Source organism: Neophocaena asiaeorientalis, unplaced genomic scaffold (assembly GCF_003031525.2).
Source record: "Neophocaena asiaeorientalis asiaeorientalis breed wild unplaced genomic scaffold, Neophocaena_asiaeorientalis_V1.1 scaffold77, whole genome shotgun sequence".
In the NCBI taxonomy this organism is placed as follows: Eukaryota; Metazoa; Chordata; class Mammalia; order Artiodactyla; family Phocoenidae; genus Neophocaena; species Neophocaena asiaeorientalis.
This window is the reverse complement of record NW_020174645.1, coordinates 1,691,354-1,717,821: the sequence shown is the minus strand read 5'-3', so window position 1 is coordinate 1,717,821 and position 26,468 is coordinate 1,691,354. Positions and strand designations below refer to the sequence as shown.

The following is a 26,468-nucleotide window of genomic DNA, read 5'->3' as shown; positions in this document are numbered from 1 at the left end:
TTTTATCTGATAGCATCTTGAAAGATCCATTCCCATCTTAGAATGTAAATACACTGAGGGAAGTTACTTCATCTGTTTTTGGTTTATCTCTGTATTTCCATTATCTGTTATCGAAGAGCATCTGACATTCAGAGGGGTTTCAAGATGTACTTATTGAATGAATAAGTGAATGAATGAATGAATTTGCTGCTATGACCCTTGTCAAGCTTCAGTCATCCATATTATACAACCATTTTCATTATTTTTGCCATGTATCTAAATACCACTTCTACTATTACTTTTATCTTTTTTAACAAAAATACCCTTAACCTTCTTCCAAGCAAAATATTTGCAATCCCAGTTTTGATATGTTACTTATATTTTTCTAAGAGAGGAAATGAAATACACATATACTGTATCTCAAGAACATCCCTCTATGTACCACCTAGAATCCTCATGCTTGCTATGGGTTGTAGTCATGTCCACACTTCAGGATGCCCTGCTGGACCACAGCCAGTCCTTAATTGGGTCCAGGGCAGTCTGACTTTTTCGTGAATAATGAGGAAGTCTCCAAATCCCTTTCTCATTTAGAGCTGTTCCTTCTAGGTCAGGGGTGAGGTGATGAGGGAAAATTGTTCCTGAAGGTTCTTATCATATGCAAACTGTGAATAAATAGAAGATAATGACATCTGAGGCTGGTAGGAAAGCTCCTCAAGGCAGTAACTAATTCACCAACAGATTTGGGGTACGGAAGAGAGCAAAGCAAATACGCCCAGTAGGTATTTGTTGCTCTAAAGATTAATATACCTTGTCTCCTCCAAAAGTCTCTGAAATGGACTCTAGTTTTAGAAGAACTACTTTTGAGGTGAAGGACATGATGCTTTGTGCTCCTGGACATTTCTCTTACATCGCACCTAAAAACTGTAAAAAGGATGTTCCCTAATGAGACATTATTTCTCAGGCCAGTTCAAGCAGCCTTTTTCTAGCTGCCTCTTTTTGTCCAAACCCCGATTATTTCTCACCAAAGATTTCCAGGGGCTTCCCTGGTGGCGCAGTGGTAGAGAGTCCGCCTGCCGATGCAGGGGACGCGGGTTCGTGCCCGGGTCCGGGAAGATCCCACATGCCGCGGAGCGGCTGGGCCCGTGAGCCGTGGCCGCTGAGCCTGCGCGTCCGGAGCCTGTGCTCCGTAACGGGAGAGGCCACGGCAGTGAGAGGCCCGCGGACCGCCAAAAAAAAAAAAAAAGGTTTCCAGCCTGGGGGACCCTTCAGCCCATGAGTGGATGATCTTTTCAACACCAGCAGTTCCTGACTCTCATATTGCATGAATCCAATCTTCTTTTGTGATTTATATTTATGCCGATGTTCAATTCTTCCACCTTTTCCTTCCCACAGCCTCAATTTCCTCTCCAATTGTTTTTGTCCTGATAATATCATTTTTGTAGCTACGTCACAGGCTGTTACTTTACATTTACGAAATGGAGCGAGAAATGTGCGTGGTTATTTTTATGAGTGTCCATAATGACTAATGCATCGATCGAATCTCTAGGAAGGGGTTTTAACTTCTACCTAATGGACTGTCCCCCCACTGCCCACCCCAAATGCTCAGCTTTTTAACCATCTGCCTGTGCGGGACAGATGATGAAAATCCGTCATTCTTTTTTCAGATGTTCTTTTAGATATTGTGAAGAAAGCCAAGCCTATCCTCCAATTGCTTGAATTTCAGAATAATTTTAAGTTGTGGTTCAAGACAAGAGGGTAATGCACAGCTATTTTAATAAAAATTGGACGAGGATGAATTAGCCTGGCTAATATAAATACTCCTCCAAAGTCATAATGAGGCCAGATCTGAAGAAACGACGTGCTGCTTTTGCAAGGGAGATGCAGCGCGGGGGGCCGGTATGACTCCGGGGGGGATACACAGAGCTAGGTTCTGATGCCACCTCTTACTTGTTCATCTGATATCAAGCATGTCAGTTAACATTACGTATTTCAGTTTCCCTATCTGTCTTACAAGTTTTTTGTGAATGAGGAGAATATAAGAAATGATTCAGAAACCTGTAAAGTGCTATATAGATAAAATCACCCTAAGAAGGCTAGGCCAGCTTGACAAAATTTATTACTGTTGCAAATGCAATGGTGCTTCGTCTGCCTGACTTCCTAGAATTAGTATCCTTAGCCTTCCAAGCCTGTTTTTGTCACACCCAGGGACTGTCTAGTGTTAGCAGAATGGAATCTCCTATAGGGGTTAGGCTGAAAGGCAAAATATTTTGGAGAGCCCACAACCCCCTTTCAAACTCCTTAGAGCAGCCTGGGGCTGGATCTGGAGACTGTCTCAGTAATTCCAACACGGTCGCGCCTCCTCCCAGCACTTGACTTGGTCACCGTTTCTTTGGCTGGGCAGTGGATCCAGTGAAGGGGCTTGTACCAGGGACCACGCTGTGTGGAACTAGGTATTTTCAAAAGCTAGTGCAGGGAGATGCTCACATCCGGAGAAGCATCTGGGGAGGAAGATGGTCAGGGGAAGAGGAGATTCTGGCTCCCTTCTTGCCATTGGCCCCAGGGAGCTCCTCTGTGTGTGGAAAGTGGGTGGAATCTCCTTATTATGTGATTAAGACTTCTCTCTCCAAGCTCATGCATGTACTTGAAGTTCCATGACCAATTCACACACGATGTGGCTCCACTGGGCCCAGAGGCAGCTGCCATTTAGAGCTATGACTCCTGAACTTCAGAAAACCTTCCCACCACGTGGCAAAGGCCATGGAGAAAGTGGGTCTCCAAGAGATGTCTGAATATTAGAAACACAAGCTTTCTACGCTACAGAGACGACCCCTGACCTTCTGGAACTTGCCATCTCTGCTTGGATGACTCTCTCTACAACCCAGCAGAGAATACAATTCTAATTACATGCATTAAAATCCATTTTGAGGATGGAGAGAACGTGCAACATCTCTCTGTCAGTAATTTGCTTTGCTGAAGGGCAGCCAATGATGGCAGGTCTGGCACTGCTCGTCACAGCTGTGAGGACCAAGTTCAGAGGGTAGCGTCTAAGAAACGAAACTACTTTCCTCGACACGCGCCGTGGGCACTGCCCGGTGCCAGCTGTGACGAAGCAAAATGCCACGCGCAGAGATGTATTCAGCCTGAGAAGAAAAGCTGCCATTTGGGAAACAGTCTGTCAAACACGTTGCAAGGGAAATATGCCAATACAGCCAAGGATCGCCTTCAATGGTCTTGCGCGAACTTCACCGTTACTCTTCTCTTTAACGTGGCGCATGGCTTGGAGATTCCTTACCAATGAAGGCACCCAGAGCCCTGAAAAGTTTGTTGGTAAAACCACAATGGGTGAGGTTTAGTCCTCAGGAAGTGGGGAGTTGATGGAACTCAAGGAAAAAAGAATGACATTAAACACTTATAGGTGGAATCACAAGGGTTTCTCTCACTTGTAAGTTCTAAGTCAATGAATTCATTCATTAAAACAAATGTTTACTGAGGGCCTCATGAGTGCCTGATGAGAAATGTCCCCATATGGGCTCCATCAGTCAATACAACAAACAAAAATCCCTGTTCTTATGGGTCATGTATTCTACTGACGGTAAAGAGACAATGAACAATCAATATGATAAATAAGTACGTTACACAGTAAGTTGGAAAGCGATCCATGATACGGAAAAACAGATCAGAGTAAAGGAGGATGGAGAGCCCATGAGATTTTAAATAGTAGCCTAGGCTTCCTTGAGGTGATATCTGAGCAGAGACTTAAAGAGGATGAAAAAATAAGAGTAGTCAAAATGACTATCAAAAGCCCTGAAATTGCTTTAAAAAAATTATAGAATACATGGTATGGGTGAAAAAAAAAAACAACGGCTGCACGTTCATGCCATGCACATGCATTTGCTACTGGGCTTTGCTGATGTCGCTACCATCGTGAGACCCATGTCTTCACCCCTTGCACCTGGGTTTGCTCCTGCGGCTGCTTTGGCCAACGGAACATTAGCAAACGTGAAACAAGCCGAGGTTTCCAAAGCACGTGTGCAGTGAGCTTGCTACCCCTGGAACCCTGGGACCACGGTGAGAACGGCAGGAACTAGCCTGCCCGTAGATAAAAGATGCATCGCGAGTCACACCCACACCTGAGCGGGACGCCAGACCGAAGACCGTCCTGCCCCAGATGAGCAGCCAGGTGACTGCAGGCCTGTAGATGTCAACTGAGCTGGCCTGGGGTGAGGTGTGGCTCAGAGAAGAGCTGCTCTTTGCCAGGGGCTGGGCAAAAGGTGGTCTCTGGAGGAGGATGGAAAACCCATTAGCAGGAGGAATGGGATGGAAGAGGAACAAGCAAAAGGGGCCACAGTCCCAACAATGACTCCCAGAAAACCCAAGCCCAAGCTGCCACTTCCCAGTGCCGGGGAGGGGGCCCCTCTGGAGGCGGCTCTTTTGGAGAAGGTAAAGGAGCTATAGCTTCTCGAGCTGCAGTAGGACAGCTGTAAAGAGTTTCCAGCTTCTCTCCAGTTTGGGAGCCAAGACACAGGGGGCGGGGGGATCCCTGGTGTCTTTCTCTGGGGCAGACAAGGAATCTGGTGTCATCCTCACCAGCTGTTTCAGGATCCAGAGGTGTGGAGGGACGTTGGTGCTGCTTCCTTTATTTCCATCCTACCAAGGCCATCGGGCGATTCAGGCCTGGAAAAACCATCTCTCTGTCTGTTTAGAAGGCAAACAGACCCACAACGAATTGTACACTTTCTCACTGGCTATGCAGCGCTCACGTAGGAAACTGCTGAACTGTGGTCTTATGAAACATGAACTTGGGTCTGATGAAGACGGGGCAGCTTTTATGTTGTAAGTGACACCAGGGAGGTCAGAGCACTGTCATAAATGGCAGAATCTACACCTGCCATTCTCTCTGGACCACTGACCATGAGCTTCCTTCAAGAGATGTCCGATTTATTCTCAAGCAGCACAAACAGGGAGGAGAAGGCAGTCTGTACTTAATTTTCTCCTCCCTCTATATACGTTCCCCGGGCAATGAATCCATTCGCATGGTTTCAACAGCTAACTTACATGAAAGCAACTCCAGCTGGACACAGCTAGCCCACAATTCTTTGACGGACACCCTGCCTCGTGCTGAGTGCCTGTATATGCATTTATCCACTAGTTCACACACTCATTCAGCCATTCGTTTATGGATTTATTCAACACTGAGCCACTACTGTGTGTGTGCCCTGCACTATTCTAGGCATTTGGAAGATGCTGAAGCCAAGACAGCCAGGTCTTGGCTTTCATGGATCTTAGAGGGAAACTTTCAGATAGTGTTAAGCTCTGTGAAGGAAATGGTGGGAGAGATTAAGCAGAGCAATGCGATGGCTTAAGATGGGGGTGGTCAGGAAAGGTCTTTGAGAAAAGTGACATTTGAGGGTTGAGTGACGGGAAGCAGGGGGCCGTCCCCGGATCTGGGAAAGAGCATCGCAGACAGGAAACAGAAAGGGCAGAGCCCCTAAGCTCCTTCTTTAGTCTCCTGGCTCATCCAGAATTGGCCTCCAAGAGAAAAGGAAAGAAGACCAGGGTAGTCATAACACGGTGAGTAGGGGTAACGTGGTCAGAGAGAGGGGCAGAGGCCAGAGGACATCAGGCCTTACAAACCACGGAGAAGAGTTTAGATTTTTTTTCCCTGGTGGGATGAGAAGATACTGGAGGGCTTCAGCAGCGAGAGGACATGATTTGATGGAGTTTACGGGACCACAGAAGGAAATATGGAGACTCACAAGAAGGATGTTGCAGTTATCCAGGTAAAGGATGATGGTGGCTGGACACAGGTCGTGTTAGTACGGCTGGGGTATGTGAGCAGATACAGGAAATGCTGCAGGCAATACATACTCATTATAAACAAACTAGGTTCAACCGGTTTTCTGCAAATCTGTTCCTTCTCTCTCTCTCTCTCTCTTTTTTTTTTTTTTTTGCGGTACGCGGCCCTCTCACTGTTGTGGCGTCTCCCATTGCGGAGCACAGGCTCCGGACGCGCAGGCTCAGCGGCCATGGCTCACGGGCCCAGCCGCTCCGCGGCACGTGGGATCTTCCCGGACCGGGGCGCGAACCCACGTCCCCCGCATCGGCAGGCGGACTCTCACCCACTGTGCCCCCAGGGAAGCCCCCATCTCTTGCTTAAAGGGCAGGTGCTGCTCTCCACCCAGCGTTCTGGAAGCCTCTGAACCTCCTCCTCCTCCTCCGTTTCGGACACCCCATCAGTCACCTAAGCCTGCGGACTGCATCGAAGGAGAGCCTCTAAAATGCACCCTCTTCTCTTCAGCCCCGTCTTATCATGTCTCGCTCAGACTATCACAGTGACTTCCAAATGGATCTCTCTGCCTCTGATTCCTCACCCTGCTTTGACTGATTCTGTAAGATGAGGGCGATTTTTCTGAAATGGAAATCTGAAGATGCCTTTCCATTTCTGAAATCCATTCAGTGGCTCCCATCCCTACAGGACAAAGCCTGAACCTCGGCAGGGCACACGTTCTGCTCCCCAGGTAATGCTTTCCCACGTCTCCTGCCTTATTTCCCAGTGAGCTCCTAGCCCTAACTCTAAGCAAGCCTGCCGGGCATAGGATCCAGGCTGTTTTCCCCTCTACGCCTTGTTAAAAGCCATTCCCTGTGCCTAGGATGCATTTCTTCTAAACCACATACTGGATGAGAGTCTGTGTGATCTCAGATGACCCAGCTTCAACGTCATCCTCTGACCATCCTCTTCCGCTGCATAGCTGTGACTATTCCCTGCTGTGTGTACCTGCTATACTCAGTTTACTTTTCTATCATCTCCCATGCAATTCTTTATCGCACTATTTCGAAAAACTGTTTTTCTTTTAGTGCAGATTTCTCTGTTTCTTACTGCCACCGTGTGTTTTATTCATCTCAGTGTACCTAGCACCTAGTGGAGCATCTGACACACATCAAACACAGAATATAGCCGGTGGAAGGCATGAGCGAAGGGAAGAAGAATTTCTCTGCCACCCACGTGAATGAAATGTGGGGCAAAAGCAATTGACCTTCCTGTCGACCGGTGCATCCAACAACCAGAACATCGTCAACACCAAAACCAACCACACTTGCCTCGGTGGGAAGGTGTACAGGTCAGGGTTCTCTAGAGAAACAGAACCAGTGGGACGTATGAGTGTGTGTGGGGGGGTGTGTCCCTGTGTTTGTATACATATATTTATATATACATCTATAGATATCAGTGGATATCTGTATCAGATATCCATACCTGATATAGTGTCTATATCAGATACTTTGCTATATCTATGTATCTATCTATCTACCTTTGGATCTACCTATGTATCTATGCATCTATCATCTATCTATATATCTATGTATCTATCTTTGTATCTATTATCTATCTCCTTGTTATCTCTCTACAGATCTGCGTTTTTCTGTGTATCTATGTATCTGTATGTATCTTTGGCAAAGATACAGATATATTATAATATATATAAAGATATTAGATATATAGATATGGCAAAGTGATGTAGGAACTATATCAGATGTATATGTCTGACATACAGATGTAGATATATCAATCGATAGCTATTGATATTGAGATCTATGTTTCTATCTATCTACCTACGTATTTATGTCTTTGTCTATCTAGAGAGATTTTGAGGAATTGGCTCATGAAATTGTGGAAGCTGGTAGAACCAAAGTCTGCAGGATAGACCGTGAGGCTGGAGACCCAGGGGAGAGCTGATGCTGTAATCTGAGTCCAAAGGCAGTCTGCTGGCAGAATTCCTCCTTCCTTGGGAAAGGACAGCCTTTTTTCTATGAAGACCTTCACCTGTAGATGAGGCTCACCCACTTTACAAAGGGCAATCTGCTTTACTCAAAGTTTACTGATTTATAGACTGACCTCACCTAAAAACTAACTTTACTGATGCATCTAGAACAATGTTTGATCAAATACTCAGGTACTGTGACCTAGCCACTTTGACACCTAGACTTTACCGTCACACAGGGGAATGAGGTCATCCAGCTGTTTGATTCTGTGCTGCTGTGGAAAACACTGCCCCAAGGCTTAGTGGCTAAAGCCACAACCATGTTATTGTTTCTCGAGATCACGCGGGTTGGCTGGAGCCCATCTGGGTGGTCTCCTGCTGGCCTCCACTGGGATTTCTCACGCTGTTAGATAGCAGCATGGCTTGGAGGGGATGGCTGGGAGGCAGAGACTCCCCTCTCTCTCCACACGGCTAAATAAAGCTTCTTTATGACAGCTGGATTTAAGAACAAGTATTCCAGGAGCCAGCCCGTGTGTGCACTTATCAAGCCTCTGGCTGCATCACTCTTGTTAAAATTTCATTGGTTAAAATTGCCACATGGCTAAGGCCAGCATCAGTGTGGGAGAGGACAACATGGGCGTGTCAATACCAGGAGGCCTGTAAACAGTCAACCACAGCAGTCAATGCCAGGCTGCGTGGCAGTCTTTGATGCCAGAGGGCACGTTATGGGCGGAAGTGGTACCCTTGCTGCTCCCTGAAAGGAGAACTTCCTGTCACTGTCTTCTCACCAGGGAGAAAGTTCTCTGGAGCCAAAGGCCATTTCCTGTCTCTGTTTTCATCACTGTTCATCTGTAAGAACTTACCTTTACCTGTGCCCCAGGTGCATTTCCATTTCCACAGCACTGGAGCTCTTAGATTACAGAACTTCTAGAAGGAACCTTGGTATATTTTAGGCCTGAGGTTACTTACAGTGGCCTTTCAGCCACATTTGGCTCATGGAATTTGTTTTTCTTTTTTTCTTTTTAACATGTATCTGTTGCCACCATTTCAAAAAAATGAGAGATCTTACTTTCAAATGATGAATATACTAACAAAATGTGGCATATCTATATAACGGAATATTATTTGGTCATAAAAAGGAAGGAAGTACTGTCCATACATGGATGAACCTTGAAAACACGATGCTAAGTGAAAGAAGTCAGTCACAAAACACCACCTATTCAATGATTCCATTTATATGAAATATTCAGAGTAGGCAAATCTATAGAGAAAGAAAGATTAGTGGTTTCTTGATGCTGGGGGGTGGGGATGGAGAAACGGGGAGGATGATAGCTAAAGGGCACAGTGTTCTTTCGGGGGCAATGAAAATATTCTAAAATTAATTGTGGTGATGGGCGCCCAACCCTGTGACTCTACTTAAAAAGCTGAATTGTTGGGGCTTCCCTGGTGGCGCCGTGGGTGAGAGTCCGCCTGCTGACGCAGGGGACGCGGGTTCGTGCCCCGGTCCGGGAAGATCCCACGTGCCGCGGAGCGGCTGGGCCCGTGAGCCATGGCCGCCGAGCCTGCGCGTCCGGAGCCTGTGCTCCGCAACGGGAAAGGCCACAGCAGTGAGAGGCCCGCGTACCGCAAAACAAAACAAAACAAAACAAAACAAAGCTGAATTGGACCCTTTAAATGGGTGAATTGTATGGTATGTGAATTACATCTCAATAAAGCTGTTACCAAAAAAAAAAAAAAAAAAAAAAAAAGAGAGAGAATTTACCTAAAAATCTGGGTTTCTAGTTTCTGTTGAAGAGTTACTAGCTCCGGCAGCACGGGGGCAATGTCTGGTCACAGGGACGATTATTTGGGGCTGAGTGGCGGCTGGCCCCTTGAAGTGGGGACCTTCTCCCGAGTTTTGCAGAAGGCCCACCACTCCGTTTTCCCTCCGAAATTAAGTCACATGCCGGATGCGATTTATCGTTGAGCGAATGTTGATTTTCTTTTCGTGGAGGCACATTTCCCCGTGACCGTGGTTTTAAGCCAAGAGAGACAAGAAAAGCTGGCCTGGGAAAGGGATGTGCTCCTCAGACCCCCTCACCTCCCTGCCACAGAGCCCACTCGTGTCACTGCCCTGCTCCGTGCCACCACTGAGTCTACAGTCCTTGGCCAGACAGACTCGAGTGGAGCCAGGCAACTGTGCATCCCCGTCAGCAACAGGGCAGGGAAGAGGGAAGGATCTGGACAGGCTCCAGGAGAAGTGGGGATGCTCTCCTATCTCATGCCTCTCGCTGTCAGAATTCCTCACGTCTCATAAATGACCAGTACGGAACCCAGAAACTGGTCTCATGTCAGGAGTGCCTGTCTGCCTTTGCATTTCAATAGAGGCCCGAGGTTTTCAGAGCTGCGCTCCTCTGCGAGCTGTCCTCTGTATGAGCTGTTTCGAAGCAAAAGAGAAGCGTACTTGCTGATGGGCTTCTTTGGGGCAAAAATGCTTACAGGAATCGGGGGCTTAAGGGCTGTGTCACTCCTGGGCACATTCACGGCATCCCCACAACCTACAGAAGGGCTACACTGGATTTAGTCTCTTCATGGCTGTTATATGTGAAGTCCAAGACCACCCATCCTCAAGCACAACCCACTCTAAGAAGATGCACTTGTGATCACATCCTCAGGGCGGTTTTGTTTCCCCCCAGCGGCCTCTTCTTTCTGGCCCTGTATTGTCCAGCGGTAGTTCACTTAGCTGAGTCTGACTCAGAGAGGGCTTCGTGCTGCTGCCCTTAGCACCCTTCCTCTTCCCTACCAAATCATCTTTGGTCGTTTCATCAGAAATGCGATATATTAAATTCTGGGGAAATCTACCCAAAAAAGAATTCAGAGTAATGATAGTAAAGATGATCCAAGACTTCAGAAAAAGAATGGAGGCACAGATTGAGAAGATACAAGAAATGCTGAACAAAGAGCTAGAAGATCTAAAGAACAAGCAAGCAGAGACGAACAATACAATGGCTGGAATTCCGGTGATCGCGTGAAGGCAGGCCGTGGGCCTGTGTGTTTCTGCCTCAGGCGACCTGAGCTGACCCAAGCCTGAGCCTCACAGGAGAAGAACGGGGACTAATTTGCTAAACAAAAAGCAAACAGAACCCGGGTAGAATTATTTCATGGAATCTCAAGGCTAAAACCAATGCACGTGAGCTGGGTTGAACCTGGACTGAAAATGTTTATTTTCTAAGATTACGGAATCATCTTGGAATTGAACTTGAAGCTGATCTTACAGGTTAAAATTCCCACTTCTACCTCCAGGGAGAGAAGACGCAGGAGCTCGTTTACGCCACCCCAAGAAATGGACCAAAGGATACACAGAGCATCAGGAATACGGATGATCACCTACATATGAAAAAACATGTCCAAGGTTTCAAGAAAAGACGATTTCTGTTATCTGTCAGCACTAGGGCAAAGGGTGTGGCAGGACAGAAAAGAAGAATCACATTTCCAATTCAAAAGAGCTTTTAAAACAAAACAAAAGAACAAGTTATCACATGGCAAGTTCTTGATTAATTTGTCCACCTAGAAAGTATTTTTTCCCCCAAATATATCAACAGTTGGTGATTTAGTATGTCCAACATTCTAAGCTTGCTTCTCAAAATCAGCTGGTTTAAGATTTCCCATAGGAATGCTTAAAGTTTCTAACTATCTATCGTCTATCTATCTGCCTTTCCATCTGTCTATCCATCCATCATCTACCTATCACCTATCTATCCATCAATTCATCTATCTCTATCTATCTATCATCCATCTATTATCTATGTCTATCTTTCTGTCTATTATCTGTCTTCTATCATCTATCTGTCTTCTTATCTATTATCTATCTATCTACCTATCAATCTATCTGGTTTGATAGGTAGTTATATCTGCCTTTCCATCTGTCTATCCATCCATCATCATCTATCCATCCATCATCAATTCATCTATCATCTCTATCTGTCTGCATCTATCTATCATCTGTCTATTATCTATGTCTATCTGTCTATTAGCTATCTGCTATCTATCATCTATCTGCTTATCTATAATCTATCTATCTAATCTATCAATCTATCTAGTTTGATAGGTAGTTATATCTAGTTATATCTGCTTTTCCAGCCGTCTAGCCATCCATCATCCGTCTATCATCTATCTATCCATCCATGCATCAATGCATTTATCATCTCTACCTATCTGTCAATGTATCTGTCTATCTATCTACCTACCCATCTGTCTATCATCTATCTGATCATTTCCATATCACTGAATTCAAGCAATTTTGCTCTGAAATAGACTGCATATAGAGCTTCTGAAACAATCCAGAGACCCTGGAAAAGCGTCTTATTCTAATGAAGTGATTTTCCCCTGACAACACCGTGGGAAACCTCTAAACGGAGCTGCCACAAGAAATCCTCAGATCTGTCGAGGGTTACACTAAAAAGTCCAGATCTGGCATTGAGCTCCCTGACTTCCACTGACAGCAGAACTCAGAGAGCCTTGAAGTCTGCAAAATGCCCGACCCTTCCTTGAGGAGGTGGCTGGGATTCCCGTGGAGGGAGAGTAGGTCCAAAGGGGTCTCATTTGTGCACCTGTTCAGAGTACAGAAGTCTCTGCATATTTGAAATCCAGGTGAGCCAAAGCCTCCCTTCCTGCACACCTCCGGCTTAAGCCCTGCTCCTCTGGCCTGAGATGGGCATCTGTGTTTGCAGCCTCTGTAAGGAGCCCTCTGGGCTCACCCAGCCTTGGCCCAGCTTCGCCTCCTTGACGCCTCTGCTGGGCCAGACTTGACCTTCATTCCTCCCAGGCCACCGCGTTTCCTCCTGTTCCACAGGAAAGGGGTCCAGACATCCCCTGTGGAGCAGAGGGCTCCGGGCTGCCTCTCTGCACCTCCCTCTGCATGACCGTCCACCCCATCCCTTCGGCAGTCTGCATTTTCACGGGTCCCCACTGTCTGAAGGAGGGCTCTCCCTTTTTTTTTGTCTTCTCGTTCATCACAAATTGTGTTTATCTGTGATGAGCACCCTGGAGAACGCTGGCGCCAGACAGCCTGGTTCCAAGCTTGGGCACGTGCCCTGGCTTCCTCATCTGTAGCACTGTCCCCTTATGGGGACTTTAGGAAGGTGAAATGAGTAACGGGTGTAAGTGCCCAGGACAGTGCCAGGACCAGATGACCATAAAAGGTGAGTACGCTTATCATCATTTGCTAAAATGTAACGACAATTGCAAATTCATTGCAAAAATGACAACGTCATTTTTTTCAGAAATGATTTTGCCTAACATTAGTATCTCATGTTCTTCAGAATTCATTAAATTAAATATTTATTCATAGAAACACTATTTATAATAGCCAAGGCATGGAAGCAACCTAAATGTCCATGGACGGATGAACGGATAAAGAAGATGTGGTACATACACAGAATGGAATAGTACTCAGCCATAAAAAGAACGAAATAACACCATGTGCGGCAACATGGATGGACCTAGAGATTGTCATACTAATTAAAGTCAGTCAGACAAAACAAGTATCAGATTATATCCTTATATGTGGAATCTAAAATGTGATACAAATAAACTTATTTACAAAACAGAAACAGACTCACAGACATAGAAAACAAATGTATCGTTACCAAAGGGGAAAAAGGGGAATGATAAATTAGGAGTTTGGGGTTAACAGATACACACTACTGTATATAAAATAGATAATCAACAAGGACCTACTGTAGAGCACAGGGAACTCTATTCAATATCTTGTAATAACCTATAATGGAAAAGAATCTGAAAAAGGCCATATATATATATATATATATAAAACTGAATCACTTCACTGTACACCTGAAACGTTGTAAATCAACTATACTTCAATAAAAATTTTTTTAAAACCTAAAATTTAATACATTTTAGATATTATAATTTTACACGCTATACAAATCTGTAGTAAATCATACATTTCTAACATGACACACGTGGAACAACTACTGTCGATTTAATATAAATAATTAGTTGCTATAGGCTCTCCTACATCTTTAGATGTGAGTCCCCTCCACCCGGAGAGAGCTTCTTTGCCCCTCTTCTTCATGGGTGCACACCTAGCCCCTCCTGCCCTTGGGTAGGTGCATCACTTACAGGCCTGGCCATCAACCATCCTGCGTGATTTTCCACGCTCTCCGCAGCTCCACCAGATGGCGCTAGAGGAGCCCCAGGGATGGAGGAGCCACAACGGGGAAGCTCGGGTCCCTGAATCACCACGTGGAGGATGACAACCAACATCAAGACTGGACTGTTCCACAAAAGAGAAGGAAACTCTGATTGTGTCAGGGCCCTTAAACATGGAGGTGTATTTGTTACAGCCGTAAGCCTTACCCTAACAGATACAGACAGAGAAGGGGAATGGGAGAATACTAAGAAAGTAGCTTCAAGGTATTGGAGGAAAATGGGGCTGGAGGGATTTAGGTGAGGGTGTCAGGGATGTAGTGGTGATGCGGGGGTGAGTAGGGAGGAACTGGAGTGAAAGTCTGAAATAGTATTACTTAAAAGGTATTTAAAAATGAGCGCAGGTTATAAACCTCTAGCATAAGCATGAAGCCAGAACCTTTAATTTTTAAAATAGTAATAAACTCAGCGGCACAAAGTGGATGCTTCTTCTGTGTACGACTGTATCCTCACAGTTAGAAGTGATGGCTTGTAGCTCTCTGCCTTCTAAGACGTGATGAATCATTGTGTGACACTGGAGCTTTACTTGTGTCTTTTCCTGTAGAGTCATACTTCTAACGAGTACAAAACAGAGCAATTGGGAATTTCCACAAAGAGGGATACCTGTGCTTTTTGGGGTAGGTAACAATCTCTCCACTTTAATGCAGTCATATGTCAAAGCAGCATTGTCTGATCACTTGTGTACAACCTTCACTGTTTGTCACTCTACCCATGTACCACCTGTCTTATCATTTACTACTATGTTTCTTTACATCTTCTTTATACTAACAACTTTTAAAATTTAGTCTGGTCCCAAGGAAGAATATACAAAAAATCACAGTTGGACGTCCCAGACATGTTATCCTAGTAAACATCAGAATAAATAGAAACCTACTAACATAGAAAACGTTCTTCTCACCCTCTAGAAAAATGATGTGTATTCTACCTTAGAAAACACTGCATGAAAGGATCCAGGACATGAATTTTCCTTAAAAGCAAACTGCTCAGTGTGTGAACCCTGGAGGCCTTCCAAAATCACTATTGTGTTCTTTCAAAGTCTTACCTCAGGGGTGACTTTTCCTTTGGAAATGGCATTCAGTTGTAGGTTGCTATTCAGTGAGAGACTGTTTCCCAGTTCTGAGCCATGGAAAACACAACAGTGCCCACTGTTAAATTTCTCTGAGCTCATAATTGTCGCCCTAAATATCAGATGCACCCCACCCAGTGAAACACATCCTCTTGACCCATATTTGGGGTGACTACACATCCTGGTTGGCCCAGAACAGGTCAGCTGTACACCTGCCATCATGAATACTGTCTCCTTCCATTCTCAAAAGTGGCCCAGCGTGAGAAATATACTAAATTATATTCTACCCATAAGCTGTTCCGATGACACTATTCCCTCAGCATCTGAAATCTCAAACACAGCGTCTGTAACATTTGAACTTCATTTCTCCTCCCATCCCCCATGAACCTGCTTCTTCAGTATTTTGATGAATGCAACCACTGTCCCCAAATACGCTCAAGCCACCCACGGCTGATCAGCCAAAGGGGTCGGGATTGCAGGATAAGAGGTTGTCCTATTGGGGGAGGGTAGTGTTCCTGAGAGGAACTCTCTCTGGTCCTCAGTTCCCCATGAGAGAGGAGAGGAAAGTCCTCGAGAGGTTACTGTCCATCAAATCATCAGATGCTAAATCACCTACAGCATTTGGAGGTGTCCGAACTATCCCCTCTCACAAAGTCAGAGGCTGATGACCCACGATCTGAAAATTTGGGAGCCCATGGACCAATAAAATGCCTGATACTGCTTGGAGATAAAGAAAGTGAGAATAAAAGGATGGTTTGATGTGAAAACTCTCAAGTTGCCAACTGAGAGTAAGGAAGAGGTTCCTGCTCAGGCTTTGGAATCGGGGCCAAGAGATTAGATAACGGTGGGGGTGAGGCATGCTTGCTGGAGGCAAGAGGGACATGTAGAGGAATGTGGAGCAAAACCCCACCCATTCCTGCAAAGTGCAGCTGGATATGAAGGCTGTACTGGCCTGGAACCAGCAGTCCAGGCATCCCTACTGATGGAAAAGACGTGTGATGTTCAATCTGGAAGAAGATGTGCATGGCCGCGGCAAGCCACGGGAGACCACGTATGTGCGTGGCCATGGCAGAGCCACTGGAGACCATGTGTGTGCATGGCCATGGGAAACCACGTATGTACATGGCCACGGCAAAAGCCACGGGAGACCACGTATGTGCGTGGCCAAGCCATGGGGGGCCACGTGTGTGTGTGGCTGCAACAAAGCCACAGGAGACCACGTTGGGTTTTTCTTTCTCCTGTTGTGTCACCTCCAAGCCAGAGATGTTTGTTCAGGAGAAAAGGGTGTGTGTGACACTTCTTCATCTAAATATCAAGAAAGGCACATCCAGTCCGCTGCGAAGTTGGCAAGATGGCAGTGGTAAGCAGGGCAATGTGCCTCCAAGGAGGCCGACACCCTGGTTCCTGGAAGCTGTGCATAGGTTGGGTTACATGGCAAACGGAAACGAGGTTTCTCGGTTCCTAGATGGAATCAAGGCTGTGATCAGCTGACCATGAGCCACGGAGATCGTCCTGCGTGATTCCAGTGGGCCCAGCGTAGCAGTGGAAAACAGAGGCAGAAAAAGAGAATCAGAGAGAGCTGTGACCTTGGAATAACAGACCAGTCAGAGACGCAAAGCTTTGCAGATGGAGGCAGGGGCCACAGACCAGGGGCTGAGGGGGGCCTTTATTTACTTACTTTCCTTTTAAAAAATATTTATTTATTTATTTGTTTATTTGGCTGCACCAGGTCTTAGTCGCGGCACGCATGCAGGATCTAGTTCCCTGTCCAGGGATCTAACACGCGGCCCCCGCATTGGGAGCGCGGAGTCTTCACCGCTGCACCACCAGGGAAGTCCCTATTTACTTTCTTAAAGGCAGATTTTAAATTTTAAGTGGGAACATCTTTGAAGTTTTAGCCAATACATCTCCTGCTTTGTGCATTTAGACAAACCTTCCCTAAGGATATTGAAACGTAAAAAAATAAATTCCTTTTTAAAAGCATTTGCCTAAAGCAGACTTCACAAACCTAGGATTCCGGCCCTAAAGGACGACAAATTTCGTCTGTCCTAAGACTGCTCTTTTCTCCTTCCCATGTGTAACATCTCTGAAACCAGGACGCACTTTACAATTAACAGTGTCAGCCTTGGGTCATGTTTTTAACTGCAGCATTTTTCTTTCTTAGTGGTATTTGAAATCAATGTGAAAATCAATGATGGATTAAATCAGATGAAATAGGAAAATTGATTTATTCTTTCATTTTTTATAAGTATTGTATTTTATTATTTTATTATAGCTATTGTAATCCTTTCTGTTTTTATGAGTTTCGCTTTCACTCAGAGACAAAACTGGAATCACCACTGGTTTCAATATTAAACCTATATTTTCCTAGTTTTATTCCCAGTTTTTTTCCCCCTTGCTTTATTGAGATATAGTCGACATACAATATTGGGTAAATTTAAGGCGTACAACGTGATGGTTTGATACAAGTACGTATTGTGAAATGATGGCCATAATTAGGTCAGTTAACACCTCCACTTCCTCACATGGTACCGGTGATGATTTTATCTGTAGTGAGAAAAGATACTGAATATGGCTCCCTGTGCTACCAGGAGGTCCTGATGGTTTACCTATTTTATGTATGGTAGTGTGTATAATACAGTATTATTAGCTGTAATCACTAGGCTGTACATTCGCTCCCCAGAACTTACTCATCTTCAAACTGGAAGTTTGTATCCTTTGACCAACATCTTTAGAGGATGATAAAGTCTAGGAGACAGATTTTCCCCCTAGAAATGTCCCGAAAGGAATGCGGCCCTACTGACCCTTTGATTTCAGCCCATACTGGCCTTCTAATCTACAAAACTGTAAGATAATTAATGTGTGTTACCTTAAGTCAACACATTTGTGTATCATTTTACAGCTGCAATGGAAACTCACGCAGACTTCAAGGGGGTTCGAGCAGTCCCGTCACTAGCCATCTACCGTCTACAGCAGCCAGAGACCTCCCGCCACGTTCAGACAGATGGCGGCCCTGCTCTGGTCCAGGCCTGCGGGCTCCCGGCCCCATCACGGTCAAGGCGCGGTTCTCGTCTCCCCACAAGCCTTCACCGACCTGCCCCTCTCACCACTGCTCCCAGCTCTTCCCCGACCCTGTCTCTCACTCACTGCTCTCCACTGCTGCTGCTCTGGTTCCTCCTACACACTGAGGGGTTCCCACCTCCGGGCCCATCCTGCCCGAAACGGTCCCGCCTCTGCTCTCACCGACGCACTCACTCGGCTTCGAGATCTGGACCCAGCGCCACTTTTTCAGGAGGCGTGGACATTTTATATACACATATATATGTGCGCACACATACACCTTGCTGAAAAGGCACAGAGGAGGAAGATAGCATATATGTATGAAACTATTACATAGGATATAGGACTACACATACATAAAGGATAAATGTAGAATATATATATGAAAAGAGGATATGTATATATGTGGAACTATTATATAAGATATAGGACATATACACTACACATGTATAGGATAAATATGCATGAAAACAGCATATTTATGTATGAAATTACTATATAGGATATAGGACGTATATGCTACACATATATAGCATAAGTATAGAATATATATATGAAAAATAGGATATTTATATATGTGAAACTATTATATAGGATATAGGATATAAATATTATACATATGATATATATATGAAAAGACTATGTAGGAAAATATGTATATATAGGATATATAGAAAAGTGAAGCTGTCTCTTCTTTTCCTCCCTATAAAGGACACTATATAGATGAAACTTTCTTTAGGATATAGATGAAACTTTCTTTAGGATATAGATAGATAAATAGATTATATATAATATACATACATATATGTAATATGTATATTAATATGTAAATAAGTAATACACAAATAGGATATTTACATAGGCATTCTATTTTTCGCCTCCACGGAAGAAACTATGTGAAACTATATATAATATATATGAAAGTATACATATAGGATATATATCTGCCTATATATTAAGCTATATATTATAGCTTATATAGGATATAATACATATAAGAAAATATCTCCTACTTTCCTTCTCCGTAAAGTATATATATGAAACAATATTTGTGAAGAAATATATGTAGGATATAGGAGATATATATGTGTGAAAATAGAATTTTCTGTTTTCCTCTTCGAATCATGAGGGCAGGACTTTGCTTTGTTCACTGCTGAGTCTACAGCACCTGAACCATGCCTTCTGGGCATCAAAAACTCAGTATCTGTTCAATGATTTATGTTCATAATTAAGCTCTTCATTAGACTAGTTACAAGCATTTCAGTGCAGTTTTAATTTTGAATACCATATGGGAGCTTCCACAATATTTTCCAAACTTTGGGCCTCTACAGTCTTAATCTGGCTCTATTAAAAAAAAAAAGTATTTCCATGTACAGTGGTGGCCCAAATGCTCATCTATGGTCTTCACCAATACCTGAGCATTACCTGGGCTGGGCCTCTGCTGTTTCTTACGGCCTGACTTGTGTTCAGGCCTGCTGGAGGCCTGGGATTTGAGATGGATCTCTGAACCCTCCATCCAGGTGCTCGAAGATTTGATGGTCCAAAGAGGACCCTCATCTGCGATTTGAAAGCACACTGATTCCCCTCCCTGACTGTGACCACCGCCTCCTAACTGGGAAATCTAACTCACTAGTTTTACTTGGAAGGGTCCTAAGCTGGGCTTTTATCTTGGTCACAAACACTCATTATGCTCCTGGCACTTTCTCTCCCTCTCTTCTTGGATCAGAGATCACTCCCTCAGGGGAAAGCCAGCAGAAACTTCTGCAACTCACCCTAAAATTAAAATCAAGACTCTGCGTCAAGCTCTTGTGAGACAGAAACCCTCAGTGTCAGGCCCTGAAGGACAAAAAATGAAAAAAGAAAAAAACAACCTTCTGGGCAAGTATAATCTCAAATTTTGGATTCCACATGTACATTTTTGCCATCCTTTATCCCCCTATTAATTTTAACTCCATAGAAGCAGAAGACAAGGATGTGCTGCTGGGTTAGTACTAATTATTACTCCTATCTTCATTAATGAGAATTTCTGATGTAAGTTGGGGTATGAATCACAGCAGGTGTGTTGTACATTCAGATACATTTTAAATGTGATGTGCGAGCTGGTAGCTGTGTGCCTCGTTTTACCACCAATGGAGGTTTGACTCCTAAATCATCATGCAAAACACTACCATTCTTTTGTTAGGTTCCAAAAGAACAATGCAATGGCTTTGTGCCAATGACATGCATCCTGTACAAGATACAGTCTTTAAATGCCTGAGCACTGAGTCAGAGGATTTAAAAGGGCTTATGACTCATATCTCATGCCTTAATGCACCTGTTGTCAACATGTTTTCCTTCTTCATATAACAGTGTCCTTGTAGTCACAGAATTATAAGTCAAAGAAATAATTTCCATCACAGAAATGGAGGGGAATTAGCCAGGCTCACCATTATAGGCGTGTTAGAATCCTGGAAGGTGCTGTGCCTGCAATTTGGGCTTCTGCCACCAGGAGGTGCCCATCAGGAATCCTTTGGCTGATAATGAGCATCTGGCTCCAGGTGCACAGAGATGATGCCTATTGGCATCAAGCAAACAATACATCCAAAATCCAAATTTTACGAAGTATGTGTGTTAACAAAAAAAATCAATGTAACAGAAAACACCATGGGAAGGGAATGGAAGATCTAATACTTTGTGCCTTGCTGGATGTTTATTAATGTTCAATACAAATCTGGGTTTATTCTACCATTGATTCATTCCATAAACATTTATTTATTAAGTAACTGCTATGTGCCAGGCCTTCAGTCAAGTCCAAGAATACAGAAATGAGTCTGACAAATACCCAGTCTAGAATGTCTCCAAACCTGGCAGTCTGTCCACACATAAATAACTGAGGATAACCACATCCCAAGCACAGTCACACCTTTACCTAAGAGTTAAGGTCTAAAGAAAGGTGCCTTCACCTCTAGTGAAATTACTCTTGAAAATTTTTTTAAATTGGGGCTTTTTGGACCATGAATGTATTGTTTGACCTCTAAAGAGGTCCCAACAGAGCGTAGCCCAGGATTTATATAGGACTGGCCTAGAAACCATATATTCTTTTCTCTTGGATTTGAGCCAGTTCTGAGACATCCATTTTGCTCCCACAAGGGGCAGCCTCTGTAAGAATGAAACTCATACAGAAGAAAGTGTGGCTATAGGTGAGGGGGTGGGAGAGAGAGAGAGACAAGGAGAATATTTTCATGGTATCTCTTGAGGTTCTGAACAAAACCCCCAAAAACTAGCCCTGAATGAACTTTTCAATTGTGTCAACAACTTATTATTTTTTTTATATAAACTTATGTCAGTGTGGGTGGGATTTCCTGTTATTTCCAACCCCTAAGAATCACAAAGGATAGTCTCATCAATATCTGAAATGCATCCATGAGGGATCCACTGCCTTCTTAAAAACCCAGCATCCTTGGGAGGCATAAGGTATCATGCCTTCACATAATTTACAATTCAGCGTGAATAAGTCTTCCAGTGATTTCCTGAGAGGAGGTTTTGATATGGATGGAGGAGAACACAGGAGCTTACTGGGCCTCTGGCTGGGAAGGAAGAGAAAGCAAATAAAAATAAAAAGATGGGGGGCAGGGGAGATGGGCTTTAAAGACAGACCTGCTGCTCAGAGGTTTCCCAGGAGCCTCTGAACAGGTGTTGAGACGCTTCTCCAAGGACCCCTTGGCTTTCTTTCTCAAGGGCCTCTAAATGACACCAAAACATTATCTACACCAAGTGATTCTCTTTCAACACCTGTGATTCACAGAGCAGCATGGTGACAGCAGTGTAGGTTGTGGAATTTGATTTTTACGTTGTGCATCAGGTGGTGAGTCCTGTGGATGGATGTGAAATTGAATGTAGAGAGCTTCTCTACTTTCCTTGAGTCTCTGCATTTCTGACGGTGATTTCACGACTCCCAAGATGACTCAAGTCATTCGGAACTCTTTAGGGCACAAATATCAACGCAGACTTCTTTGATGACTGGTACGATAAGACTAACACAAATTGCTTTGCACAAAAGGACTCTATTCGCTCTTATTTAGGAAGTGGTGTGGTGGGATTCAAGTGTTTGAGCAGTGTCCTAAGGAACTGACTTTTCTGCACAGCGGTTCTGGCTTCCTCTGTTGTTTTTAACTCCCTGGCAGGCTCTTTTCTCAAGATGGACCCTAATAACTCCAGCATATCCTCTCAGGGATACGGAATAAGAACAAAAGGAGATAAAACGCTTCTCTTGCAGGAGTTCCAGCCAAAGCCTCAGGACTGCATCTGATTGGCTGGGATTGGATACTGGGTCTCTCCCTAAGCCAATGACAGTGTCCAGAGGGATGCAGTGCTTTGATTGGCCATGACAGGTCACATGGCCACTGAAAGCTGGGATGGACATACCATTTAAATTGCATGGATTTAAAATAAATGAGGGACTTCCCTGGTGGCACAATGGTTAAGAATCTGCCTGCCAATGCAGGGCACAGGTGTTCGATCCCTGGTCCAGGAAGATCCCACATGCCACGGAGCAACTAAGCCCGTGCGCCACAACTACTGAGCCTGCGCTCTAGAGCCTGTGAGCCACAACTACTGAGCCCACGTGCCACAACTACTGAAGCCCGTGTGCCTAGAGCCCGTGCTCCACAACGAGAAGCCACCGCAATGAGAAGCCCGCGCACCGCAACAGAGAGTAGCCCCTGCTCGCTGAGACTAGAGAAAGCCCGCGCACAGCAACGAAGACCCAACGCAGCCAAAAATAAAGAAATTAAATAAATAAAATTGTAAAATAAATTAAATGAGCCACGGGTATGAAATACACACTGTGGGAATGCAGTCAGTAACTATGTATAATATCTTTGTGTGGTGACAGATCGTAACTAGACTTACCTTGGTGATCATTTTGGAATGCATAGACATATCAAACCACTAGGCTGTGTACCAGGAACTAACATAGTGTTGTAGGTCAATTATACTCCACAACCAACCAAACAAACAAAAGAGATCAGATTTGTGGTTACCAGAGGCGAGAGGTGAGGGGAGGGGGAATTGGATGAAGACAACCATAGGTACAAACCCTTAGTTACAAGATAACCAGGTACTAGGGATGTAATGTACAACATGATAGACAGAAGTAGCCCTGCCGTGTGTTATACATGAAAGTTAAGAGAGCAAATCCTAAGAGCTCTCATCACAAGAAAAAACACTTCTTTCTGTTTCTTTAATTATGTATCTATAGGAAGCGATGGATGTTCACAAACTTATTGTGATAATTGAAAAAATAATTGAAAAAAAGAATTTTGAAAAAGAAAGGAAAAATTTGCACAAATTTGCTGCAAAGACGTGGAGGAATTTTCTAGAGAAAACCAGGTTATTGTTATCAGAAAAAGGGTAGATGAAAGCTGGAGAGACAAAGCATACACGTCCATGACAGGAATCGGCAGTGCTTCCTAAAAGCCGTACAACCGAGAAGAAACGCACAATGGATGACATACCCCGTTCATAATAAATAACCAACAAATAGACTTTCCGGAATATAAAATGACACGCAGAATGTCGCAAACCGGAAGCTGATAAAAGTTTAAGTAACAGACTTCCCCAGGGGTATTTGTGGTTTCTGAGATCTTTCTCTTCTGCAGGTTCACCTGCATAGTTCCCTTAGCACTTTCCTGGGGCCATGATGGAGAGGGTCCTCAATAAATGATCAACCAGATGGAACGGCATATGGTTTCAGTGATAAGGAATAGCAACGTGGGGCAGACGCATCACAGAAGACTTCATGGAACAAGCACATCTTCAACAGGACCTTAAAAAGTAGGAACAGCTTGGATGGGTCAGAGCAAGCTGGCCAATGGTCTTCTTGGCTGAACTTCCCGATCGTGGTTCAATAAATGCTTGTTTGAGGAAATAATAATAAAGTTAAGTAAACCACCCCTCTGCCCAGACTCTTGCGGCGATTATCTGACATCTACAGGACTAAAACCCCAGGACCCGGCTTCCGTGGCTCCCCTGCCTCTGAGTTAGACTCCCTCTCCAACCACACGTCTTCACATATCAGGCTGTGATGTTTGACTAGTGGAATGAGACCCAGGTTCCTTATTTTTCAAATGAGGATCCTGCCCGTCTCTAGAAGTCAAGACCATCACTGCTCCTGGCACGTAGTAAACGCTTCAGAGAAGGGAGTTATTTTTATCATTATCATGAACAGTCATCCTCCCACATTCAAGCCATGCTGAGCTCCAGTAGTTTTCCAAACATCCCACGATCACTCATGCCTCTGTCCACTACCTTAGTTTGGAGTCTCTTTTTTTAAATTTATTTATTTATTTATTTATTTTTGGCTGCGTTGGGTCTTCGCTGCTGCGCGCGGGCTTTCTCTAGTTGCGGCGAGCGGGGGCTACTGTTCGTTGCGGTGCGCGGGCTTCTCATTGCGGTGGCTTCTCTTGTTGTGCCGCACGGGCTCTAGAGCGCAGGCTCAGTAGTTGTGGCGCATGGGCTTAGTCGCTCCGCGGCATGTGGCATCTTCCCAGACTAGGGCTCGAACCCGTGTCCCCTGCATCGGCAGGCGGATTCTTAACCACTGCGCCACCAGGGAAGTCCCAGTTTGGAGTCTCTTGAAAGCAGAGCCTGAGACCATTAGCTGTAGGCAGGAAAGTGGTTCATGGCAGCAGATGTGAGGAAGGTAAGGAAGACAAGAAGAGGAAGGAGGGAACGACAACAAAAGGTGTGTTGTTGATTTGGTTGCCCCTGAAGCACGTGGGGCTCAGCCCTGCTGGGGGCTTCTGAGCAACTGCGTGGAAGGCACAGGAGTTCAGAAGGATGGAGGCGGCAGCTGCTCTACGGGTGTAGGGTTGCCCCTGGGGGTGCTCACTCCCCAGAAGACTGAGAAAGCTCTCCCAGCTTTGGAAACATCCCTGAGACAGATACGCTGAGAGGCTCACCAGGCTCTAGGGTGGGACACCGTCAGAGCCTGTGCAACAACTTTCCACTTCAGTTACAGCTGAAATCACAGGGGGCCAAGGTAATATGGCCACACAGCACCAAGACCACCTCTGACCACCTTCCTTCACGCTGTTTCCTCTGCCTGCCATGTCTTTTTTCAATCTAGCCGACTGGATGTATATTCATCCTTCAGGTCTTAATTGAAATATTTCCCCTGAGAACGCTTTCATGATTCAGTTACACATTTCCTCTTCAGCGCTCCTTGTTCATTACTGCACTGTTGATTCCTTCATTCCACAAACACCTGTTGAGTACCTACTACAGGCCTGGCATTGTTGGAAGCGACGGGGATACAGCAGCGAATGAAGGGGACCAAGGTAGCACTGCCCTCATGGAGTTTACATTCCGGTGAGACAGTGTGACAATAAATAAAATGAAAATTTTGAATATATAATATAGTTGAAGACATATAAATGTATGATGTACAATTATATAGACTAGACTATAAATAGATGACATATATGAATAAATATGATGGATAAAGGGGGAAGCAGGGATGGAGAAAGGCAGGGCTGTGTGAAAATTTTACAAACTTTGTTCAGGAAAGGCTTTGGCAGGAAGGTAAAGGAGGGAGTGGGCTGGGCAGCCATCGAGGCAAAGAGAGTTAGCAGATGGGGGAGGAGAAAGGGTTTCTGAGCCGTAAGAGGAACAGCAAAGTCTCGCGGCTGGAACAGAGGTAGCAAGAGGGAACTTGGCAAGAGGTCGGACTTGAGGCAGGCGTGGTCGCTGGGCTGCACTTGCCCTGTCCTCGTGAACACTCTGACTTTTCCTTTGAGATGGGAGGGAGCCAGTGGATGGTTCTGAGCTGAGGAATGACATCACCAGGCTTGCACTTGGGTCATCCCGGCTGCTGCATGCGGCCAAGGTGGCCCCTGGGAAACCAACGAGGAGGTCACCGCTTTGACCCAGGAGGGTTACGGCGGCTTGCAGTGGGGTGGTGGCAGGACACCATGGGGAAGGGTTGCCTCCTGGCTCCTTGGTGTGTTCACTGCCAGCAGGATTTGCTGAAGGGTTGGATGCGGGAGAGAGAGAGAACGGGAAGTCCAGGATGTGCCGTGATGCTGCTCTGAGCCACTCGAAGGATGGATGTGCCATGTACTGATGTGAAGGGGCTTCTGGAATAAGTGGGCGGCGGCGTGCCATGTAACGTGCCACAGGGCTCTGTTGTCTTCTCCCATCTCTGCCTTCTCTGCAAGCAACTAAGGACAGGGATGTGTCTCTAACCTGTGGTCCTAACATCTGAGACGGGACCCAGCGCTTAGCGGCGATTCAAAGGTGCGTTTGTCCACGGCCCTCTCGTGGGTGGAAACGCGCCCTGGGGTTCTCATGGGGGCAGAGAGGTCTCGCGGTCCCTGCGCAGAACAGGCAGGAAGGCTCTGCCTAGTGCCGGGACC

At 45.1% G+C, this 26,468-nt stretch overlaps 1 protein-coding gene across 1 annotated transcript in view; it reads right to left on the bottom strand.

Annotated features, from left to right (window-relative positions):
* The window catches only part of LOC112408739 (transmembrane protein 132D), a 651,963-nt gene that overhangs the window by 64,084 nt on the left and 561,411 nt on the right, over positions 1-26,468 (bottom strand). The gene's annotated exons all lie outside the window — the stretch shown is intronic.